At 36.7% G+C, this 22,410-nt stretch overlaps 1 protein-coding gene across 1 annotated transcript in view; it reads left to right on the forward strand.

Annotated features, from left to right (window-relative positions):
- The window catches only part of IL1RAPL1 (interleukin 1 receptor accessory protein like 1), a 1,376,054-nt gene that overhangs the window by 1,050,439 nt on the left and 303,205 nt on the right, over nucleotides 1-22,410 (forward strand). The gene's annotated exons all lie outside the window — the stretch shown is intronic.

Raw genomic sequence — 22,410 nt, forward strand, 5'->3', positions numbered from 1 at the left:
TGATTACAGGATGCCTTGCTTATCATTGGAAAGCTAAGATAATAATCTTTGTCATTATCCTTGCATCTGACTTGAAAGGATGAGGGGTGGTTTTTTCTGGCCATACCACTCCTAATTTATAGAATATCTACATAATAATCACTTTGTAAGATAGCAGACTGCTTTTATTGTCATAGACCAAAGAAATTGGTCAATATTATGCTAGAACATCTAAGATATGACCAACCCTATTTCCACCTTAAATTTATCATAGCTTCAACACAATAATAAAGGGAATAAATAGAAAATCCTCTCACATCCCATATTGTTATATTACTATACACTAAGAAAAATAGTTTTAAGCTAAGGATAAAAATGAATTGGGTTAGGCAGCTGCTTCCCAAATATTAAATTTCTGTTTCCATTGACATCATTGTATTTCTTCACTGAAAGGTAGAAATTACTCGTATTGAGATACAACTATCTCCTCCCAACCAAGTGTTGAATACCTACTATTTTATTAACCCATAATAAGAGGTAATTGAAAGGGTGTCAATGCAAGAGGCAGATAGGAGTCACCAGGTTTTTCTTCATATATCCCTCCGCAGGGTTTTGCCTTCTCACCACTCCCATATCTGTGGTACCTGGCTCTTCCTTCTACCCCATCCTCTGGAATAGCATCCACATTTTTTACAAAGTGGCCTCCCCCAATCTCATCTATAGAGAAGAAGCCAGAGGTTGGCTCTTGACCCAGGCTGAGCTAATCCAAATTCATTCTCAGGGTATTAGAGTTAGAACTCTGAAAAGATAACCCTGAGCTATAAAATGGAAATGATGCAAAAATCACCAGGTGTAGGCAGAAACTGTTTTCTAACATGTGGTTTTAGAAACAGAAAAGACTATTCTACAGAGTGAGAGAGAGAGAGAGAAGAATAAATCAAATATACAGACAGGCAGAGTTGAGATTTGAAGGGCAGCTTCTGGTTCCTCTATAGTTTTTGACTCAGGTTTTACTTCTCTCCAACATCCAGCTAAATCCCTGCCCTTGGGGTCTGTGCAGTTAATAAACTCCTTTTTTCTAAAACTGGTTCAATTAGGTTTTCATAATGTAAAACGTAAAAAATAACTGACGTTTTTTTCATACCCTATACACTCTGTAAAATATATGTAGTATATAAATATAACACCTACAAAGATGTTCTTTTATGGTGCTAAATTATTAAACAATATTAAATGTCCAAGAGATACTCCTCAGAGAAAGTGACCACAATTTTATGTGTCTGTGTGTGTGTAATTTTTTTTCCAAAAAATAAGATTTGAGTCCTTCTGTGAACCAGACAACAGTGTTAGGTAGGTAATAATGAACAAATACAAAACTGAGAGCTTGATTTATTGAGGGAGAGATATATTAACTAAAAAATTACGAACATTAGTAATTGGTTAAGTAATGTGGTAAATGCTATGAAGGAGAAGCAAGGGGCATGGAACAGAGTAGTGGAAGCAAAATATGCAAAGCCTGTGGCTAGTTCACAGAATTCCAGTGTTGCTAATCAGGATTTTTTTTCTCAAAGCTATTTATTAATTAAGTCCTAAAAGCATTACAGGTATTTCTATTTATGATTACCATATTTAGCTTACATGCTGGAAAAGAATTTTTGTTTGTGTTTCAAATTTATTTTTCAAATAATTTAAACCTCATTTCCTTAGCATTATTCAAGAAAGGTATGTTGTATACAGTGTTATTTGCACAAGCAAATTATTCAGCAAACTCCCTCTTTGCAGTCAGGTTAAAAAAAGAAATGCAATTTTGCTATAATCATGGTCTCATCATGGAGTAGTGAATGGATTAATCAAGTCTTATCAAGCAATGGGATTGTGACAATGTACAAGGGCATTATTTCAGGGCATTCTCAGCTCCATCTCACCCAGGTACAGTCCCACAAAAGCATGTGGGCCCAGAGCTGTGGGAATATTTATTCCCACACAGAGTTCATAGGAGGAGGTAGTACCTTTAGCGAGACACTCTTTGGGGAGCAGCATGAAGTGCTCTCCTGGACTAATCCATTCTGAATGCTAATGTAATATTTTAGTAGTATTCTAACAAATAGTGTCAAGGATGGAAGAGAGAAGAATTATACTTGTATGAGTTCTCCAGGTTTTGAGACACATGCACTATTTAACCATGTGCACAAACAACTGTATATTTAGTTGCCATGGCACTTTTAGTTTTCTATTTTTATAAGGAACAAGATAATCCTTTACTGTGATCCATCCCCTGAAGTAAAATTGATAAAATTGCCTTTGTTAACTTTGAACCAGAATGCTTTATATGGCAAAGACTTTTGTTGTTTTTGTCGTTGTTGTTAAAAAAAAAAGATACTTTTTTATAAACTCAGGGTTTAACTGCTATTCTCAATCATGGATAGCTTTGAGAAATTATAACAATTTATTGAATCTCACTATAAGAATCTACACATAATAGATGTACAACAAATTAGAAGGCCATTCAGAAAAAAATGGTTTCTAACTTGTGTTGTCTTGAGTTACATCTTTTATTTTTTTGTATTTTTTCTGAAGCTGGAAACGGGGAGAGACAGTCAGACAGACTCCCGCATGCGCCCGACCAGGATCCACCCGGCACACCCACCAGGGGCGATGCTCTGCCCACCAGGGGGCGATGCTCTGCCCCTCCGGGGCGTCACTCTGCCGAGACCTGAGCCACTCTAGCGCCTGGGGCAGAGTCCAAGGAGCCATCCCCAGCGCCCGGGCCATCCCTGCTCCAATGGAGCCTTGGCTGCGGGAGGGGAAGAGAGAGACAGAGAGGAAGGAGGGGGTGGGGTGGAGAAGCAAACAGACGTCTCTCCTATGTGCCCTGGCCGGGAATTGAACCCGTGTCCCCCGCACACCAGGCCGATGCTCTACCGCTGAGCCAACCAGCCAGGGCCAAGTTACATCTAACCATTGATGACTGTGTGGCACTAATGCCTCTTGGCATTATTAATGGGTGACTATCAAATATTTGATGCATAGTCTTCCCATGATAAGAAATCATTAGTGCTCTTCAGCTTATGGTCAGGGCAGAATCCAGTGAGTGTTAGGTGTGTGAGTTTAAGAATTCCTCAGTCACTATGCACCTTAGTAATAAAAAGAATAAGTGAATCTAAAACAAATGTGAGAATTTATGTGTATATTTATAGGTTTTATGTCATAGAAGGCCTCCTCTTTGCTCCTATGGTACTGTGTCCATAGTTCCACTGTGACACTTTTCACTTTCCTTTATAATTAATTTTCTTTCTGTGACATTCTCTTCCCAACTTTTTAAAGTAAAATATGCCATTATTATCATTATTATTATATTGTTATTCTTCTTGATTATTGAGTGCTTAAGCAGGTAGAGCTCAATACATTGTTATTGTATTATTATCAGAGAATCTACTTTGAGAAAGCTATGTTCATTAATATTTGACATTATGCAGTAGATTCAAAGAGAAGAAATAAGTCTGAGAACCAGTGGATTATAGAATATCCAAGATTGATTTTCTTCTAGGGAAATTCTCTGGGTTGAGCTTAGGAATCATAATTCTGATTTCATATTATCCAGAGAAGCAAAAGAGAACAGTCCAGGACTGAGAAAGTACTTTTTCATTTTTATTAAATAATCAATGCTTTCTATAAGTTCTAGAGGCTACAATGTGAGAAGTCCTTAAAAACAGACAACTTGTTTCTTGGCCCTAGCATATTTCTAAGGAAAACAAATAAATCATCCTACATCCTAACAAACTGTCTTAAATCAGGTAACTCTCTGACAGAAATGAGATAAAATTTAATCACTATTTGTTTTTTAAACACTACAATATGTTGCTATAAGAAGTAATGGTCTCTCTTTTTCAGAAGATCTTTATTTTTTTTATTGTTTTGGGGGTTCTTTTGTGACAGAGACAGAAAGAGACAGAGAAAGGGACAGACAGACCGGAAGGGAGAGAGATGAGAAGCATCAATTTTTCGCTGTGGCACCTCAGTTGTTCACTGATTGCTTCCTCATATGTGCCTTGACCAGGGGGCGACAGCAGACCAAGTGACCCCTCGCTGTATCCAGTGACCTTGGGCTCAAGCTGGTGAGCTTTGCTCAAAGCAGATGAGCCCGCACTCAAGCTGGCGACCTCGGGGTTTCCAACCTGGGTCCTCTGCGTCCTCATCCGACGCTCTATCCACTGCACCACCACCTGGTTTGGCTTCAGAAGACTGTTTTAATTAGAGTTATTTTCATCTTCTAAAAAAAATTAAATGTTTATTTATTGATTTTAGTGAGAGAAGAAGGGAGAGAGAGAGAGAAACGGGAACATTGATCTGTTCCTGTATGTTCCCTGACCGGGGATTGAACCAGCAACTTCTGTCCTTTGGGACAATGCTCTAACCAAGTGAGCTATCCAGCCATGGCTAATCAGTAATTTTATTATTGCACTAAAGTTCCTAAGAGAGAAGTTAATTTGATAATGGTGAGACAAAAAATTGTATAGCATCAACACTGAAGAGACAAAAGGTACAAAATACAGTGATTTGAGAAGCATTCATCTTTTATATTTAATAGTATTTTATTTTAAATTAACAAAAACCCATAACATTATCGTAAATTATACCAAAATTTTGTGAAACATGTATGTGATAGTGTACAAAGGATTACAAGTTTTATATTCTATGAGATTTTGTAATTGATTCTTTTTCACTGACATAGAAATGAGTATTTCAATCTTCAAGTTATTCTACGTAGTAGTGCTATAAATGAAATAGCATATTGTATTTATAAAGCCAGACTAAAATATACAGCACACACATATTATCTTAGTTTAGAAAAGTAAATAGTGGTATGTTACATAGTTTAAATGTTAGCCTTCTAAGGAAATACATTTAGTTTTGATTTTTCCACAATAACCTTTCTGTTACTCTATCTAATTCTTGATGAGCAAATGTTGTCTTTTTTACTTTCTTCAACCTCAGCTAATTTTAAAATAATTTTATTATTTTAAAATTCTGTGATAAATTATGGACTTCTTCCTAGCTTGTTGGCTATCCCAAAGTCATTTCTGCATCTTCCTTTCCCAGTGGCCTGGGATATTCTCCTGAATGCATTCAGCACAATTTGCATTTATCACCTTCAAGATATTGGGGAGATTTCCATTGTCAATGTTTTAAAGAAAAATCTTGATATATATAAATTATTATGTAATAGGGCTCCATTAATTCAGATCAACTGGAGAGAAGGTGATTTGAATTTTGTTGTATATGTCTTGTTATATATCTCAATCCAAATGTTTTTACTTGGAGTGAAATCTAAAGTTAAGTGCTGTGGCTTTCCATTAAAGAGCCTTTCTGTTTAGCAGGTAACATGGTATTTGAAAGCAAAGAAATACCTGTCATAAGGATGAAAATTTTTCTTGCCCTTAGAAAGTTGAACATTCTCTAAAATCTTGTTTATATTCTCTAAAGGCATATTATATTTATTAATATTAGAAAGCATACCATAAATAACCTTCCTATTTTCATGATTCAAATAAAGCATTCATTTTCTGACTTGGTCATATTGTAAAAAAAATACAAACAGAATAATCTCATATGGGAAACTTACATAAACGTAATGTCATTTTGCCCAGAAATCTTAAGAATCATGAATACACCAATACTACTGTTCTAATAGTTGAAATGAACTACTTAATAGTCCACAGAGAGAAGTTTCTCCAGATATTATTTAAACAAAGACAAGATTTAAATATTTAACTTTTCTGTCTTTTGTCTTACTATTCATTTTACATTTTGACTTTTAAAATGTTAAGGTTGCATTGAAATTATACATTATAGTTTTAAATAATTGAATCAGAGGTAACCAACTATTAAAAATATGACAAGTGGATTAAAAAACTGGTACATATATAAAATGGAATACTATGGGGCTATGAAAAAGAAGGAAATATTACCTTTTGCAACAATATGGAGGGACCTGGAAACTATTATGTTGAGTGAAATAAGCCAGGCAGAGAAAGAAAAATATCATATGACCTCACTCATTTGAGAAATCCAAGGAATAATGAGAACTGAGGAACAGAATTGAAACAGAGGAGGGATCAAAGGGACCAGAGGAAAAGAGGACAGAGGAAAAGGGGATGATAGGATGGGATAAACCTGAAAGGAAGGGGGGAGGGTGCTACCGGGAGGGGGGCAAGGGAGATGTTGAGGGCAATATGGGGGAAGGGGATGCATTCGGGGTGACCCTAGAATCTATGTAAACACAATTAATTAAATTAAAAAAAAATAAATAAAATAAATATGTTCTTATTGTTAGAATTTTACAATGACAAAAATAATACAAGTAAATGGAAATGTTGAATTCTAACCTTTAACTAAACAAGCATTTCTTGAAATTGTCTTGGAGTTAATGTATGTGACTATTACATTTGTTTCCATCACAGTTTTATACTTATTTGGAAAGGCATGCCACATGTCACAGATATACAGTTAAAATAGTTCAGTGTGATGACAGCTAATTAAATCACACTCAATCAAAAACTCTATTCAAGTAATATTTGATGCAAAACTAAAGCATTCAAAGAGGCATAAAATTCAGTGTGAAGGGTCAGATAGCACTGCCCTTGATCTTCCCATGAACCTCTAATTATTGTCAACTCAACTTCCAGGTGTTAATGTGACAAAAAACTAAGTCCTGTCTCACCTAACTGACTAATTATATATATATATAATTTTTATATGTGTTTAAGCTCCTTCTATTCAGAGACCCTTCAGAAACTTACAGATAAACCAGATACAGTTTTGCTTATCATTTTTAATAGACTATTTTATTGAATTCAGTGCCCATGAAGGTGAACACTTTAAAAAATAAATATTTAATAATTAAAATTGTTCATGTTCATTGGATCATAAAACTGCTAATACTCTGATGTTAATGGATCTGAAATAGCATTTTTTATATTATGCTGACAATGTTTTATGTGTTAGCTTTGTCGTCTTTGTGAACAAGAAAGTGCCTCATGGTCACTTCAATAAATATGAGCTTTACATGTAGAAATGAATCACATCATTTTCAGCCTTTCTCAAATCTTTGTAGTGCTGCAATATTAAACGGATATACAAGACACTAACTATTTCATGTCATATAATCCCATGCCACAACTATCCGGCTGCTACATGGTGTCCACTCTTAATAATGGCACCAGAAAAATATCTAAACCTTCCTGAATAACCTCAAATATTGATGATGGGATTGTATATTAGTATAATCATTGTGTAAATTGTTTGCTAGTATCTACTAAAGTTTAACATCTACAACCTATCCTTTCCCCTTCTCAGTATATATCTAATAAAATGTTCAAAACATGTACAAAAATTTCATAGCAACACTATTGTTAATGGCTAAAAATTGAAAACTACCTAATGGTCCATTGTCAGTAGAAGGAATGAATACTGTATTTTTCACTCCATAACATGCACCTGACCATAAGATGCACCTAAGGGTTTTAAGGAGCAAAATAAGAAAAAATATATTCTGAACCAAATGGTGTGTTAAAGTATTTAATAAAATATACTACAATAATATTTCAACAATGTAAACTCAACAGCAGTATTAACAACACTAGCACTGTTATTAGCATATGAGAAGAGACTTTAATGTTCAAATACTCATCTAGTTGTCTGGGAACCCCAGGAACTCATCATCATTAGTGTCAGAATTTAAGAAGTTCAGTTTCTCACAATCACTAGTGTCACTTTCTTTGCTATTTCCACATATGATACCATCTTCAGTGCCATCTAAGGCATGTAATATGGAAACTGGAACCAGGAGATCATCTGCAGATGCCAGGGTTCCACACATTGCCGTGGCGAGTATGATTATGCTGCTGCTGGCGCTCATTCGCAATACGTTTACTGGCATAGTGCCCTGCAGCAGCTAAAAAAAATGAACATTTGCTCCATAAGAGGCATGGGCATTTCCCCTCCACATTTTGGGGAAAAAAAGTACATCTTCTATGGCGAAAAATATAATATATTGTGTTATGGTCACCTAATGGAATCATTTACATCAATAAAAATAAATGAACTCTATTTATACTTCTGGGACATTGATATAATGTTCTAGTTCTTGATCTGGTTGCTGATTACGTGGTAAATCCAGTTTGTAATGGTTCACCAAGATATATACTTACAATTTGTACACTTTTATGTGGATATATTATACTTCAATAAGAACATTTTTAAAAAGTTTTCTGGTTAAATATGGTAAATTGAGCCCAAGTGTTTATCTGTACTTGTATTAGTTTCTTAGAGCTACTGTAACAAGATACCACAAACTAGTTGGCCTGAAACAACAAAAATTTTGTCTCTCACATTGCAGAAAGCCAGAAGTCTGACATTAAGATGTAGACAGGTTGTTTTCTTCTGAGAGCTCTAAGTGAGATTCTATTCTATGTGTCTCTCCCCAATTCCAGGGGCTGCTGGCAGTCTTTACCATTCCTTGTGTTGTAGACACATCACTCCAATCTCTTCTTCCTTCTCCACATGTTTTTTTCCCTGTACTTTTTCCCTATGCTTCTGATAAGGACATCGGCCTTTGGATTTAGAGACCGCCTGGATAATTGAGATTTTTATCTTAATTTTATCTGCAAAGACCATTTTTTAAAAATAAGGTCACATTTATAGGTTCTTGGTGAACAAAGCTTTTGGGGAAGATGCTGTTCAATCTGCTATAGTTTACTTCTCAAAACTCCACAGAAATCATAGCGACAAGAATATAAAAAATGTCACACAAACAAGAAAATATGAGAAGATTAAAGGAACCCAAGAGACATTTTCTAGATTTTGTAAGATGGAAAGTAGGTGGCACTGATTTAGCAAAATATAGGAAATTAAAATTGGATGCCAATAAGAAGCAACTCCAAGCAGGCTCAATATTTGGAGATACCAGATACTTCTGGATGCAACAGTAATGGCTGGGAATGAAAATAGTAAGCTTGACTGTAGTCCTATATAAGGAAGTTAAAGCTTCAGCCTTCACCACCCTGGGTATCCAACTGACTAATCACCCTATACCTAGGCAGGAAGAAAATTAACATTAAATATAAAAGAGAGAAGAAATAAGTGGCTCTGGATTTAGAGACATGAGTAATTTCTGAGAGACGGGGTGAGGCACTGTACTAAAACAGTCTATATTTTGAATGATGCGGACTCCCTCCTACCACCTCTCTATGCTCATCTACCAGGACACTGGCAGTTGGGCTGCTTCCTTAGTCAAGAGATTAAAGAATTCTTCTCTGGGGAAAACTGCAAACCCAGAGTGAAGGCCTGTCTTTAGCAGGGTTGTCTCCACACTTGATCTTAGTTAAAAGGCTGAGAACTGAGGGCAAGGTTGCCTCAAAATGAAAGGGCTATTATTTCTCCGACCATATACCATAAGATCTTATTTTCAGTCATCCCACTGTGCACCCAGAAGTTTTATTCAGTTTTTTAATACCTCACTTTTATGTAGTAGTGGTCAGCCAACAGTTACAAGATATTTGAGGAAAGGTTAACATGTAAAAAGAGATTTAAAAAAAAAACAACATACAGATAAAAAGAACTAAGAGGAAACAAAGACTGTTCAGGGATATAAAAACTTCAAAAATTATACTGAATATCCTGAAATACATTAAAGAAGCAATTTATAGCATCCAGGATGCTATAAAAATAGACATTCAGGGAACTCATAAGAATTCCTGAGAGATTAAAATATTATAGTAAAAATACCCCAAAACATAGAACAAATAATCAGAGAAGATTTTTTTCAAAAGGTGATCCATGCAGGAGGTTTAATTGGAATTTTAAAGAGCTGAAGAAAGTAAAGATGAATATAGAGAGGAGTAAATTATCAAATAAATAATGCAAGAAAGATTTTTTTTTACTTGATGGCTTTAATGTTCTATATTGAAAAGACTCAGCAGATGACAAGCAAAAAGAATTCAAGAGAAGTCACATCAAGGCATATCAGCTAGAAATTTTAGTATATCAAAAGTTAAGATTCTAAAAGCTTTCCAAAAGGGGAGAAAAAGGTGATCTACATCATAGGAATCAGCATAACATTGCACTTCTCAAGAGTGGCATGTGAAACATAATTTAACTAAGTAATATTTTCAAAATTTTGAGAAAAATTTACTAATTGCTTTTACCTACAATTCTGTATTCAACCAAAAAATCAATCAATTAAACAAGCAAGAAGAGTTATATAGAAATTTTCCGAATTATAAGGTATCAAAATATAAGACACTCTTTACAAGCAGGTGCTAGAGGGTATACTTCACCAAATTGAATAAGTAAACTAAGAAAAAAGGTGAAAAGCAAAATGCAGAATACATATTAATGAGAGAGGGAGAGACAGCACTAATTTCGTGAGAGAAATATATGGCTTATAAAGTAATAAAGAAAACAGAAAACAAAAACATAGAACATACTTTTCAGTGAAAAAAGTCAATAAGACATTTAGATGATATACAAATAAATGGAACACTCCTAGAAAAACAAACCACTTAAGATCTCTTAACAGTTGCTATATGTTTCTACCTTTTCTATTTCTTCAGCTGATATGCCCTATCTCCATCCTCATTGTTGGTACATAGTCCTTAAAAGACCCAACTCAAGATAGAATCTCCCCCAAAATGTAGGAGAATAACTATATGTCCTTGGTTAAGGAAAGCTTTCTTAACATAAACACAAAATACAAACATATAGATAAAAACTAAAATCTGACCATATTAAACTTTTAAGCTTTTATAAATCAAAAAATATCATAGATAATTTAAGAGATAAGTGACAGAATAGAAAATTGTATTTTTGATGGATATCATAATAAAGAATTGGTATGTAACATCTATAAATAACTCTAAGTCAATAAGATAAAATACAGTTAAATAAATTCACATAAAATGGTCAAAGTTATAGCATATGATTCACAGATAAGAAAATTTAACTATCAGAGAATGATCAACTTCACTTTTATCAGTTAAATAAATTAAAACAAGTAATTACCATTTTACCCATCAGATTAACCAAAATATAATTAGAAATCTGTTTATAAAGTATGGGGAAAGATAGGAAAAAAGTTGTATTCAGAAGTTTCTAGTGGAATGGTGCAACCATGTTAGGTAACTATTTGCCAAGCACATAAAATTGAAAAACTGTGTGTCTTATTACAAGGATGAATCTATAAGTTATTGTGCAATTTGGGACACCTTGAACATGAAATGGGGTGCTATTAATATATATGACAGAAAAAAATAAAAACTGAGAATATCCAAGGCCAATCTGGTTATAAGGTCACTCTGTCTGTGACCCAGTTTCTGGATAGACCCTAGATAACCTGTCGTTCGTTTGTGCTATGTGTGCGTAAAGCTACTCTTTGATGCACAGCATATAACAGCAAGAGATTTGGAGCAATCTGTCAAAAGGAAACTTTGTAACTAAAATGTATAATACGGAATGTTAAACATCAAGGAAAAGAGATGAACTAGATTTCTCTATATAACAGGATCAACAGCTATGTAGAACATAAACCATGTATAAATAAAAAATTCCAAAATGTTATACATAAAGCTAAATATAGATATAGATATATATATTCATATTTATATAATGTTAATTGATATAAGTAAAATTATAAAATGGAATGAATAATATCTCCCTAAATTAGAATAATGATTGCCTCTGAATTTAAAAAGAAAGTAGTAATTCTGGTTTAAGGGGGATTAAACAATATTAATGATGTCTTAGTTCTGTAAAAGTAATTTGAAACGAGTATTACAGATATTAAATTTCATAGATCTGGATTAAGGAGAGGTACTTGTTAAAATATTATTTTTTGTTCTTCTAGTGATCTTTTTTTTCCCCTCAAAACGAAAAATTATACATCTTCTCTGAAGACCTCCATGATTTATTTAAGGCAAATATTATTTCTATATTTCTATTTATGGCTGTAACACACTAGAGCTTTTTTATAAGAGTTACACTACTCTGCTTCTTGCGTTCATTTCCTCCATTAAGTTGAAAAATTCCTAATTGAAAGAATGGTGTCTTGTCCCTTTTTGTATTTCCTCCACAACACCTGGCTAGCTATCTAATGCACAAAAAAACACTCAGTGATACATCATTAAATGAAATACAGAAATATTCCATAGAAACACTTGCCTCTTTTTAAGTGACTCTAGAAAATTTTTAATTTTTCAAATTTTTTATGCTTTTATTTGCATAATGGACCTTTGTTTTGTGCCAACTACTACTGACATACTTTCAGAATGAATCTCTAATAGAAATGAAAACATAGTGCTTTACGTTTTTGTTTCTTAACATGTTGGGGATGCTCCAGACTAATTACCAAAACAAATCTGGGCTAGCATGGTGATTAAAAGGATCTGCTTCAATTTATCTTATCTCATAGATATCTCTTCTTTGTCCTAATGCTGAGTTATAAGCTGCTGAATAATATCTAGCATTTTCTGAGTTACTCCTTTTGTCACTTTCCCTCTGTTTGCCACTTCAATAATGTTCATTTCTGCTTGTCAACACCAAGTAACAGTTTTTGAACATCTACTGGATCCACAGAAGAGTTTCAGTTACCTGCTGCTCATTTAGAGTCTAGTTGTTAAGCAAAACTTGAATACAATATGGCACTTGCTTTGCTTTAAAAAGAAAAAAAATAACTTTCATGGTTTTAGCTTTTCTACTCTCATAAATAAAACATATGCTTTTATTTTTTTCAAAGTTATCAGAGTTTGTTCAGTTGAACAATACCCAACTTACAAATGAATACTTTTGAAAATACATATGGTGGATATATAAGTACATATGTGAATTCATTTGGCTTCAATAGAAATTTATTAAATGTGCCAAGTTATCTTTTGTCAAAAGAACTGTTAGTAAGTGAGGACATGAAGTGTGCTTGCTCATACATACATAAAGTGCTAAGTTTAGGTTTTAATGCTTGCTTTTAAAATGACTTTTTTACATGCTATATACTAACAGGATACCTTTATTCTAGAAAGTGAAATATGTCTTTTTTTTTTTTTTTTTTTTTTTTTTTTCCTGAAGCTGGAAACGGGGAGAGACAGTCAGACAAACTCCCGCATGCGCCCGACCGGGATCCACCCGGCACGCCCACCAGGGGGCGACGCTCTGCCCACCAGGGGGCGATGCTCTGCCCCTCTGGGGCGTCGCTCTGTCGCGACCAGAGCCACTCTAGCGCCTGGGGCAGAGGCCAAGGAGCCATCCCCAGCGCCCGGGCCATCTTTGCTCCAATGGAGCCTTGGCTGCGGGAGGGGAAGAGAGAGACAGAGAGGAAGGAGGGGGGGTGGAGAAGCAAATGAGCGCTTCTCCTATGTGCCCTGGCCGGGAATCGAACCCGGGTCCCCCGCACTCCAGGCCGACGCTCTACCGCTGAGCCAACCGGCCTGGGCGAAATATGTCTTTTAAAGAACACTTTTCGTCATTTTTAAAATTTATTTTGCTATTGTTTCCAGTTTTCTCTGCTGTTTCAGATTTAGGACTGGCATTACCCCACTTCAATTGACCCCTCAATTATCCAACTTTCCTTTGAAACCATACTTTGCATGGAGTGTGTTTCTTAGCCAGTTGATTTCTCTGATTGGTGGGCCCTATCCACTGTGTGATGTGCCTCACAATGAGAACTATTTATCCTGGCACTTTCAAAGTGTTTTCAGGTATACTTTTACACATACACACAAAAGATGTGCTGATGATAGCACTGACTTTTCAGTGATTTTTTATCATCATTAGCATTAAAAAAATCCCTGAGTTGATATCTACAATCCCTTCTTATCTTTGATGCTTCTGTAGTTAAGGACAGGAACAGCCCTGGGGAACACTTGCTGACTTGGCAGCATGAAGCAAGACACATGTACCTCCCAATGAGCAGAAAAGCGAACTGATTTATTCAGTTTACTCCCACCCTATTACATAGACTCCCTGGTCAGTTACTTGCCCGTTTTGTCAAAGCTGCTCCTAAAAATTCACCTGCATTAAATTCAAATACCTTATACCCAAAGTTTGAGAAATGCACCTGAGGTGACCAGGGTTTTAAGACAGGAGCTTTATTATGGCATTTTGCAAGCTCTTATGAGCACAGTGATGAGCATTTCAGTATCAGAAGGGTTTTAGAAATCCTGTTTAGCACCTGGCATCGTTTGGGCCCTCTCTAGATCTTTAGTCCAGCTGCAAAGGAATGCAGTTGAAGAGACATCAGTGTGGCTACAGCTGGTGCTATGAAGGTTGGCATTGCACTACCAGGTAAAGCATGCATTATTTTTACTCATGTGGAAGACTGACTTGCTGTGTACTTCTAAGACTGTCAGAAAGATTGATTCCTGAAATATTTTGGAAAAAATGCTAAGTACCAGCTACTTTTGGGACTTACCCTGGGGCATTGCAGCTGCCTGGCATTGCTATGTGGCAGCTGAGCAGTAATCGCTGCTATTTCTCAGATTTGTTTGTGTCTTTGTCAGCATTTGAGAGAAGGGAGGTTCAAGCTCAGATTGGGACCCTGACTCCCCGGTGATCTCATCCAGCCCATGGCTTTACATACTTTCTGAGCTGCTAATGACTCCCAAATTTGTATTTCTGGCTCTGATGTCATCCTTGTATCCCAGACTCATATATTCAATTGCCTACTAAATAGCTCAATTTTATGTCTAAGAGGTATCTCAAACTTATATAAACAAAACTAAACTGATCTCTCCATCCGTATGGACCCTAAGTACTCCTCCCACCATCTTCCTTCTTTAGAATTGCTCCAGTCAGATCCTTGCAGTCATCCTCTACTCCTCATTGTCTTTGCCTTGTGTCTAACTTCCCAAGGGCCCACCTTGAAAGTAGATTCAGTACACGAAAACTTCTCTGCCACTGCTGCCATAATCCAAGTTGACCACAAATCTCATCTGGACTTTTGTAAATGCCTCCTAACATGTCAGCCTGCTTCCTGACAGTGCATTTCCCCACAGCAGCCAAAGTGAATCCTGAAACACAAATTATATCTTGTTATTCTCTGCTCAAAGAATCACCAATGACTTTCATTCTCAAGGTCCAAATCATAATGCAAAGCCATAAGTGGTCTGGCTTTCTGATATTTTCCTAACTTCATATGCTTCTACTGTTTTTTTGGTTCACTTCCTCCATTCATTCACATGTACATACAATGACCTTTTCACTGCACCTCAAATATTCCAGGCACAGTCCCACCTAAACATTTTGGAACTAGGTCTTCTCTTTGCCTGAAATTCTCTTCTTCTAGGTATTTTGTGTGGCTTGTTTCTGTACTTCCTCTTAGGTTTCCACTGAGATGTCTCCTACCAGTAAGATCTCTCCTCACCAACCATTATAAAATATAGCACTGTTACAATGGTATCTTACCTTGCTGTATTTTCCTAATGTCCTCTGTGTCTTTTCCCTGGCACACAGGCTTTGCTTTGTTCACTGCCAATTCTCTAGCACTGAGAACAGTGCTTGGTGCACGGAGATCTTTAATGAGCATTTGTGGAAAGCACACCCACCTTCCTCTTCTTTCTAACTCTATCCCCACCAGCTATAAAATGGTACTTAGAATACTGGGTTATTATTTTATTGTCATAAGAATAGCTCTACAAGTCCATTAACACCCAAGACTCATGGAGCTTGTTTCTCTATTTCTGACTTGACCAGTCTATGAACTACATGTTTCTGTAAGCTGAGGCTGTGTAACACAGTTTTTACTATGTCTTGGATGACCTAGATAGGTGTCCCCAAACTACGGCCTGCAGGCCGTATGCGGCCCCGTGAGGCCATTTATCCGGCCCCATCGCACTTCTGGAAGGGGCACCTCTTTCATTGGTGGTCAGTGAGAGGAGCACTGTATGTGGAGGCCCTCCAACTGTCTGAGGGATAGTGAACTGGCCCCCTGTGTAAAAAGTTTGGGGACCCCTGACCTAGAACTTAGTGACATAGTCATAATGCCTGGATAACAAAGATTTTTGCAATGTCTAAAATCATTATAAAGAAAATAATATTTCCTGGCCCTGCCTGATTGACTCAGTGGTAGAGTATCAGCCCGACATGCAGATATCCCAGGTTTGATTCCCAGTCAGAGCACACAAGAGAAGTATAGAAGTGACCATCTGCTTCTACCTCCTTCCCCTTTCTCTCTCTCCCCCACCACTACTACAGCAATGGCTCAGTTGGTGCCAGCAGGTTGGTCTGGAGTGCTGAGGATGGCTCTGTGGAGCCTCCACCTCAAGTGCTAGAAATAGCTTCGTTGCTAAACAACAGCATAAGATGGACAAAAAAAGCATTGCCCATAGGTGGCTTGCCAACTAGATCTCGGTTGGGGCATATATCAGAGTCAGTCTCTGTGTCTCCCCTCCTCTCACTTAAAAAAGAAAAGATAAAAAGAGAAAAGGAAAAGAAAGAAAGGAAAAGGTATTTCCTGTATCATGGAAAGAAACTTCAAACACATCAGCGTTAACCATTTCTTATACTTGCCTTTTGCTTCCATCTACTTTGCAAATAACTGCAGTTTCCAAAAATCATCTTCTCCATCCACAATGAACTGCATGCCTTTCCTGTTCCTCCTGTATTCTTGTTTAAAAGAGAGAGAAGTAAAATCTAGTATTTTCTTTTTTGTCTTAAAAACCTGACCTAAGATTGCCAACATTCTGTTTTATGATTTTGTTTGATTTCAGAAGTGAGATAGTTTTGTTCTACATTGCCAGTGAGTTGGCTAGTTCTTTGGGGAGCAGGAACCATGAAATTCAATACCAGTGTTTGCTAGAACATTCAGCAAAAGCGTTGCCTGTGGTACATCATCAATGCTATCTGTTCACTTGAGTTTTAGCCTTTTTAAAAAAATATTTGACATTACAAGTACCTGTTCTTTCAATTAGAAGTACAAACCTGATTAGTAATTGATTTTGAAGAGGACAAGCCACCACACTTCCCTGATATATTGGACTGGATATCAACTAACACACAGCTTTCAAACTGATACACAGTGGCACAAGGTTGTACCCCAATAAATTTCAGGTATGCTAAAAAAATGACTTCTCCACATTCTCAGGGACTGCTACAGCCCCCAGAAAAATCACTTCTGACCCAAGTTTATTTACTCCACAGTGCCCTACAAACATAATTTTTAATATGTACCCTGGCATGAAAAAGGTTGAGAGTAACTCTAGTCCAGCATTGCCTAATAGAACTTTTTGTAGTAACAAAAATGTTCTAGATCTTCTGGTCTGATAGGTAAGCACAGACATATGTGGTTACTGACCTCTTGAAATGTGACTACTGCAACTGAGCTACTGGTTACCATAATGGATAGTGTATCCGAGTTTAAATTCTAAACTAGATAATCGATTATTATATAATAGATTTGCCAAAGATGACAAATAAGCACAATTTAGCAATTTACCAAGCTCAACAAATATTAATTTTAAATGTTAACAACCCATAGTGGGAACAGCGGGCACAAATTAAATTAATAGAGCACTAACTTGAAAATCTAGGCATAAAAAAAGACCTAATATATTTTTTACTAATATTTTTTTAAATTTATTGTGTTTACATGGATTCAATTGCCCCACTGAATATAACTACCTCACCCCTGTGTCTCTTTTTATACCCCCTTGCCCCCTCCCCCTTCCCTCTAGAATTTGCTGTCCTGTTTATACTTCTGTGTTATGTATATATAGTTTCACTAATCCCTTTACCTTCTCTGATCCCATCTCCTCATCCCCCTTCCCTCTGACTGCTGTCCCTCTGCTCCCTGTGACCCCGCCTCTGCCTCTATTCTGTTCCTCAGTTTCCTTTGTTCATTAGATTCCATATATAAGTCAAAATGGCGCTCATTAACAAAACAACATACAATAAGTGCTGGTGAGGGTGTGGAGAAAAGAGAACCCTTCTGCACTGCTGGTGGGAATGCAGACTTGTGTAGCCACTGTAGAGGAGACCTAATCTTTTAATGTGGCAAAAGTAGTTGGATATTTCAGGCTGACTCTAGCTACGTTCTCTTTCTCTCTTGTTGCCTTCTTTTTGTTTGATGATGCGGCAAAGTAAAATGCCGTTGCCTGAAAATGACTTCAAAATCATACCTGCAGGCTTTACCTTATTGAGTTTAGGTGAATTGTGACATCTACATTGTTCTTCTAATGGATTCTGGAGCAATCTAATTATTCTCTGTAGGTCTTACAGACATGTGGGGTTTGCCAGTCACCTCTCTGTCTTAAATGACCTGACAATCATTGATGAGGCCAGTGCTCTGTGTTTAGCAGTTATTTTATGCTAAATGAATCAGTATGAAAATAGCTGCTATTGCTCACAGCCATTGTTTTTGAAGCATTGTTTTGTGTAAGTTAAAAAATTCTAGAGTATGTAGATTTGTGAATCAAAATTAACTACCTATTTCCAATTCACAAGGAGGAAAAATAGATTGGACAACTTATTGTTCATTTATAAATTAATCCTAGGAGATGTTTAAGTATCTGGCCTTCACCTCATGATTCCTATATTTGTTCATTCTTCCATTAAAATGGTTTTGGAGATACCTGTTTGCCCACATTTCTCAAAATGACTGATCCAATGTATCCCACTATCTCATTAACCTTTTGGTTTATATGCGCAATCTAGTCCAGCTCTGTTTCTTTGGTCATGCTGCTACTCCTTCTTTTTGGAATGACCAATGCCTCTTTTCTTTTTAGTTCCATTTTAACCTTGCTTCTAGAGGCATTCAAATCCCTAATACAAATATCAATGCACAATAGAATATATGAAGCGCATTTGCTATGCTACACATCATACCAGTTACCCTTCCTTACAAGGTAACTCACTTAAATGTAACAACAAGCCTTTAAAAGATTGCTTCTTTTTAAAAAATATATTTTATATGTACTTTACAGATAAGGAAACTCCAGTTTCAAACATGTGAAATAATTTTCTTAAAACAATTTTGTAATGAAGCAGGTCTAAAGTTTGAACCTTAGACTTCCTCACTCAAAAGCCTTTGATTTTTCCATTGGAGATACAGAAGATAAAGAATTCTGTCTATTAAAGGAATTTAATAAAGGGGTTTATTAACCATCTACTCTTTTAGAACACATGATATGATTTTATGACTTTCTTGCTTGACTTTCGGATTTCCAAGTCTTGCATTGTTATCATATTTTCTACCTCATGGTACATTCCCATAACAATAGAAAACCAATCATTTTCCAAGTGTATGGGAGAGACCATGGTGAACAGGAAAAGTCTTAGTACTTTCTGAGTAACCTGGTTCAGGTGCAATTATCTACTACACATATTACATATCACTCATTCATGAATCTCTCTTTGGTCAATAACCTATCTCTTTCATCCCTTAACTTAGACTGTGAAATTGCCCATAGCCAGGACTACATAATTCATCTTGTTATTAAACAGTCTTTGTTTTGTCATTGAATTATTGTTCATGTCTCTTCAACCGGAGTGCAAATTACTTATGGGTTCTTGTTTTGTACTTATTTGGCCTTGCCCTATGTTACCAGCCCAAAATGCTTAACTACTAATTGGCAGTTCTTACATATTTTTGATTGAGAGATTGATTACCTTCATCTTTACATCACAAGTGGACAAAGAAAAGAAAATATGAAAAATTAAGTTTTTTTCCCAGAAATCAGTAATTTGCTGAATATACTAACGCATGGGCATAAATCAGTTGAAGAGGATGATGTATTTCTCATATAACTGTACAAATACCTAGTACTTCATGTTTTTCAAAGGGTGTTAATAATTGTTTTCTGGATGCATACAGTTTATTTTGAGTAAATTTTCTACACAACTGAAGCTTAATTCACTAGCCATCCAAAGTACATTCTTAGTGAACAGGTTTTAATGCAAATCTTTAGAGAAAAAAGAAGTATACAATTACTACCTCATAAAATAAAATGAATAAAATACAATTAAATCTTTCCTCAAGCCCTGGCTGGTTTGCTCAATGGTAGAATGTCAGCCTGGCATGTGGATGTTCCAAGTTCAATTCTTGGTCAGGGCACACAGGAGAAGCGCCCATCTGCTTCTCCACCCCACCCCCTCTCACTTCTCTCTCTCTCTCTCTCTCTCTCTCTCTCTCTCTCTCTCTCTCTCTCTCTCTCTCCTCCTCCTCCTCCTCCTCCTCCTCCTCCCTTCCTGTAGCCATGCTCAATTAAAGCTAGCTGGCCCCGGGCACTGAGGATGGCTCCATGGCACCCACTTCAGGTACTAAAAAATGGCTCCAGTTGCAATGACACATGGGCCCCAGGTGGGCAGAGCATCAACCCCTAGTGGGCTTGCCTGGTGGATCCTGGTTGGGGCACATGTGAGAGTCTGTCTCTGCCTCCCCTCCTCTCATTAAATAAATTAATTAATTAAAAATTCTGCCCTGGCCGGTTGGCTCAGCGGTAGAGCGTCGGCCTGGCGTGCGGAAGTCCCGGGTTCGATTCCTGGCCAGGGCACACAGGAGAAGCGCCCATCTGCTTCTCCACCCCTCCCCCCCTCCTTCCTCTCTGTCTCTCTCTTCCCCTCCTGCAGCCCAGGCTCCATTGGAGCAAAAGATGACCCGGGCACTGGGATGGCTCCTTGGCCTCTGCCCCAGGCGCTGGAGTGGCTCTGGTCGCAACAGAGCGACGCCCCCTGGTGGGCGTGCCGGGTGGATCCCGGTGGTCAGGCGCATGCGGGAGTCTGTCTGACTGTCTCTCCCTGTTTCCGGCTTCAGAAAATACAGAAAAAAAATTATTTCTTTGATTAGTAATTCTACAAGAAAACTTATTTGAGCATTCACTTTAAAGGATAACACTGAAAACAGGGACAAGAATATTAAAATTTTCTTTAAAAGTATAATTCTTATTCTCAATGAATTTATAGTCACAAGACAAAGTTAAATGTATAGAAAAAAAAAGTTACAACCCAGCCTCTTAAAGGCAGGACAGAGGTGAGGAGAATGTGTATGGGGACCCTAGTCAGAGTCAGGAAAGTTTAGCTTAAGAAGTGATGTCTGTGATAGTTATGGAAAGTGAATTAAGTGTTTAAGAAGGTGTGATATGGTATTCCAAAAAGAGGAAAGGAGGTACTTACCAAAACAGTTCAAGAGAATAGTGAACTGGAGAAATGGTATGATGTTCAGTGTACTTGATGCACAGTGGCCTGAGGATAGTTCCAGACTTTAAAGGAGCATTAAAAAAATTACATCGGATCATGTTATTTTCCTGCTTACAAATATCTAATGATCTAATATTAAGTGCTGAATAAAAGTCTCAGCTTGCCTGACCAGGCAGTCACGCAGTGGATAGAGCATTGGACTAGGATGCCGAAGACCCAGTTTTAAAACACTGAAGTCGCTGGTTTGAGCACCATGTCACTGGCTTGATCATGGGATCATAGACATGACCTCATGTTCTCTAGCTTGAGCCAAAAGGTTGCTGATTTAGAGTCCAAGGTCGCTGGCTTGAGCAAGGGGTCACTCGCTCTGCTGTAGCCCCCCCCCCCGGTCAAGACACATATGAGAAAGCAATCAATAAACAACTAAGGAGCTACAAAAAAGAATTGATGCTTCTCATCTCTCTCCCTTCCTGTCTGTTCAATCTGTCCCTCTCTCTGTCTCTCCTTCTGTCTCTGTCACACACACATACATACACACATACACACACACAAGGTCTCAGCTTGCTAAACTGTAAGAAATATAAGCAAGTCCAGCCCAGATGAGCAAAACCACATGTTTGATCTGTTGTTGACCACAGATGCGTGAGTGAGCTGAGTAAAGATCATTCAAACCTGAACCAGATCAGCTGAACCTCCCAGCTGTTTTGTAGAGTCCCAATAAGTAATAAATGGCTGCTATTTTAAGCTACTAAGATTTAAGATAATTTGAAACTCGGTAATATTTAACTGATAAATAGTATTCCCCTTTTTCAATTCTTTTTTCCTAAAGTAAAATGCCCTGCTATATTTATTATAAACAAAAAAAAATGTGAACATGTAATAGAAACAAATTTTTCTGAGAAAATAGAGCTGTGGTATTGCTTTGAGCTGGCATAGATACAATTCTGTTTCATTTTATTTCTTGTTATAAACTTGGCTCTAAATTTATAATTTATGCTTCACTGTATAGGCATATGTAGATGTATGCACATATTTATGCTATAAGTAACATCAAAAAATTTACAAGCCATGAAGTTTTCATATCTGTGATATTATAAAGAACCTATTTTTATTTGAACAACTTCAAGCACAATAGACACAAAAATAGAGAGAATATCATCATGAAATTCCATGTACCCAATACTATTATTGTTTGTAACAGACTTTTCTTTTGAGAATATCAGTGGTGTTTAATGCAACTAAGAACAAATTTGC

This window comes from Saccopteryx leptura, chromosome X, assembly GCF_036850995.1.
Source record: "Saccopteryx leptura isolate mSacLep1 chromosome X, mSacLep1_pri_phased_curated, whole genome shotgun sequence".
NCBI classification, from domain to species: domain Eukaryota; kingdom Metazoa; phylum Chordata; class Mammalia; order Chiroptera; family Emballonuridae; genus Saccopteryx; species Saccopteryx leptura.